The sequence below is a fragment of the Rhinopithecus bieti genome, unplaced genomic scaffold, assembly GCF_001698545.2.
Source record: "Rhinopithecus bieti isolate Rb0 unplaced genomic scaffold, ASM169854v2 scaffold_28055, whole genome shotgun sequence".
In the NCBI taxonomy this organism is placed as follows: domain Eukaryota; kingdom Metazoa; phylum Chordata; class Mammalia; order Primates; family Cercopithecidae; genus Rhinopithecus; species Rhinopithecus bieti.
In genome coordinates this window covers 495126-499264 of record NW_016812914.1, presented here as the reverse complement: position 1 = coordinate 499264, position 4139 = coordinate 495126, and positions in this window count along the sequence as shown.

The following is a 4139-nucleotide window of genomic DNA, read 5'->3' as shown; positions in this document are numbered from 1 at the left end:
GGAGGAGGAGAAGGAGGAGGAGGAGGAGGAGGAGGAGTAGGAAGGCTGATCCACGTATCCTGACCTGGCAAGGGCTTTTGAGAGAAAGGACCAGAGGTCGCCTAGGCTGGAGTGCATTGGCGTGATCTGGCTCACTGCAGCCTCAAACTCCTGGGCTCAAGTGATCCTCCCACTTCAGCCTTGAGTAGCTGGAACCACAAGTGAACACCACCAGGCCTGGCTAATGTTTTGTAGGGACAAGGTCTTACTATACTGCCCAGGCTGATCTCAAACTTCTGGGCCCAAGCGATCCTCCCACCTTGGCCTCCCAAAATGTTGGGATGTCAGGCAAGAGCCACTGCACCCAGGCAGAATCACCCATTCTTTGATGCCCATGCCTGCACTCCTACTCTCTCTGTCCTCATTTGTTCCTTTATTCATTCAACAAACATTGATAACCGTGTGCGCATGGCCCCATTCTAGACACTGAAGACTCTCAGCAAAGAACAAGAGAGACAATATTTCCTGTACTTCTGGAACTGATGGAAGCTGGAGAGAGGCAGAATTTGCAAGTAAGCAAAAGAAAATGATTTTTTTTTTTTTCTTTTGAGATGGAGTCTCACTCTGTCGCCCAGGCTAGAGGGCAGTGGTGCAATCTTGGTTCACTACAACCTCTACCTCCCAGGTTCAAGCGATTCTCCTGCCTCAACCCCCTGAATAGCTGGGACTACAAGTATGCACCACCTTGCCTGGCTAATTTTTGTGTTTTTAGTAGAGATGGGGTTTCACCACGTTGGCCAGGCTGTTCTTGAACTCCTGACCTCAAGTGATCCGCCTGCCTTGGCCTCCCAAAGTACTGGGATTACAGGTGTGAGCCCCTGCACCCAGCGGAAAATGATCATTTCAGACAGTGATGAGTGATAAACAGAAGTGAAACTGGGTGAGGTGGAAAAAAAGGATGGATTGGAGGGATGCAGTTTTAGCTGGGGTGGTCGGGGAGGGCCTCTCTGAGAAGGTGACATTTGAGCTGAGGCCTGATGAGAAGGAGCCAGCTGTGAGAACATGTGGAGGACGGTTGTTCCAAGCAGCGGGAACAGTCTATGCAAAGGTCCTGAGGCAGGACAGTGCCTGGGGCATTGGAGGAACAGTGAAAAGGCCTGTGTGGCTGGAGCAGAGTGAGGAGGGGGAGAGAGGGAGGAGGGGAGGGCAGGGAAGGGACCGGAGGACAGGTCATGCAGGGCCTTGTGGGTCACAAAAAGGACTTGGGGCTGGGCATGGTGGCTCATGCTTGTAATTCCAGTACCTTGGGAGGCCAAGGTGGGTAGATCACTTGAGGTCAGGAGCTCAAGATCGGCCTGGCCAACATGATGAAACTCTGTCTCTAATAAAAATACAACAATTATCCGGGTGTGGTGGCGGGCACCTATAGTCCCAGCTACTCCTGAGGCTGAGGCAGGAGAATCACTTGAACCGAGGAGGTGGAGGATGCAGTGAGCGAGATCATGCCACTGCACTCCAGCCTGGGTGACAGAGCGAGACTCCATCTCAAAAAAAAAAAAAAAAAAAAAAAAAAAAGGGACATGGGCTTTGACCCTGAGGAAGGTGGGAGCCATGGAGGGCTGCTGGCAGAGGAGGGACAGGCCCTGACTCAGGTGCCCACAGGCGCCCTCTGGTGGCTGCAGTGGGGAGGACACAGTGTGGCAGGTGAGGGTGGGACCCGGGGAATCAGGACTGAGGCAACTGCGCAAGTCCAGGTGGGCAGTGATGGGGGCTGGACCTGGTGGAGACCACAGAAGGAGGAAGAGGATGAGGTTATACACGTTCCATCTCACCTCCCTCCACCATGAGTGGCTCATCTGCACGGCGGTGGCACGTCCCCAGCACCACCAGCACCACAAGCTCATGAATCCCCCGAGTCTCTGCAGCTGCAAAACTCTTAGCTAGGAGTGCCCTCAGAGGCCCAGAGACGTCCAGTGTCACCCCCAGATCACCCGGAAAACTAGATGCAGAGCCAGAACTTGTGCCCTTGGTGCCACCTCCTCTCTGGCTCAGCTGTGCTCTGCCACCTCTTCCAGGGACAAAGAATAGGAGTTTGTTTACTGATACTATTTTTATTGATCTTTTTTTAAAACAAGTGCTCAGCAAAAAAGATGCACTTAGCCAAACTGCTCCTGTGATATCTGTGGGAATTCCTCTAAGCTATCCCAGGCATGGGGACTATTGGGTGGGAAAAGCATAGAACCTGATCTCTTCAGATTTCTTTTTAATTTATTATTATTATTATTGGATTATGGATGGATAATAGATCATGGATGGGTGATGGATGGATGATGGATGGATGGATAGGTAGGTGGATGAGTGGTTGGGTGAGTAGGATATGGATGGATGATAGATGATAGATGGATGAATGGATGAATGAGGGATAGATGGATGGATAGATGGGCAGGTGGGTAAATGGTTGGGCGGATGGGTTATGGAAGGATGATTGGCAATATATGGATGAATGAGTAGGTAAATGAATGAATGGATGGATGGGTTACAGATGAGTATATATCATGGATGGGTGATAGATAAATATATGGATGAATGGATGGATGGATGAGTGGTTGGGTGGATGAATTATGGTTGGATGATGGATAGATGGATAGACGGATGGATGGATGGATGGATGAATGGATGGATAAGTGGTTGAGTGGTTGGATTATGGATGGATGATAGATGATGGATAGATGGATGGATGGATGAATGATGGATCAATGAATGGGTAGGTAGGTATATAGATGGATGAAAGCATAGGTGAATGGATGAATGGATTGGTGGATAGATAAATGGGTAGCACTACTAATTGTAATGGCAACAGCCCAGAGATACCAGTTCTGCCTTACCAAGAAGAATATGTGCTGAGCACATGACTTCACTAAATCCTCAGACTGACTGAGTGTGGGGTTGGCTGTGGCCCTGATGCTTTCAATCTACACTCAGGGTATCTGAGCTCTAACCGAATCCCTTCCTTAAAATCTCAGTGCTGTGGCCGGACATGGTGGCTCACTCCTGTAATCCCAACACTTTGGGAGGCCGAGGCGGGTGGATCACAAGGTCAGGAGATCAAGATCGTCCTGGCTAACATGGTGAAACCCCATCTCTACTAAAATACAAAACATTAGTGGGGTGTGGTGGCACACGCCTGTAATCCCAGCTACTTGGGAGGTTGAATTGCTTGAACCCAGGAGGCAGAGGTTACTGTGAGCCAAGATCATGCAACTGCACTGCAGCCTGGGTGACAGAGCAAGACTCAGTCTCAAAAGCTCAAGTTTTAAACTAGACAAGACTTTTTAATAAGTGAAAATTACTAGAAAGATGTAGATTCTACCCAAAATTCTGGTAAGGGATGGGAAGAAAGATTTGGTAAAGCCTGGTCAAAGGCAGTAACTGGAGGAAAGTAAAACTATTTGAGTTTGTAGCCCACAGTGTTCAATAAACTGGATATATTTGGTAACCATAATGGCAGAAGTCAAATTTTTGTGCATCAATATAAGAAATAGAGATTCTGGAATGAAGACTTACATGGAATTTTTATTTATTTATTTTTGAGATGGAGTCTCACTCTGTCGCCCAGGCTAAGGTGCAGTGGTGCAATCTCGGCTAACTGCAACCTCCGCCTCCCAGGTTCAAGCAATTCTCCTGCCTCAGCCTCCTGAGTAGCAGTAGCTGGGATTACAAGCACCTGCCACCACGTAGAGACGGGGTTTCACCATGTTGGCCAGGCGGGTCTCAAACTCCTGACCTCAGGTGATCTGCCAGCCGGCCTCCCAAGGTGTTGAGATTACAGGCATGAGCCACTGCACCTGGCCTACGTGGGATTTCTTTCTTTTTTTTTTTTTTTTTTGAGACGGAGTCTCGCTTTGTCGCCCAGGTTGGAGTGCAGTGGCCGGATCTCAGCTCACTGCAAGCTCCACCTCCCGGGTTTACGCTATTCTCCTGCCTCAGGCTCCTGAGTACCTGGGACTACAGGCCCCTGCCACCTCGTCGGGCTAGTTTTTTGTATTTTTTAGTAGAGACGGCGTAGCCAGGATGGTCTCGATCTCCTGACCTCGTGATCCGCCTGTCTCGGCCTCCCAAAGTGCTGGGATTACAGGCTTGAGCCACCGCGCCCGGCCTNA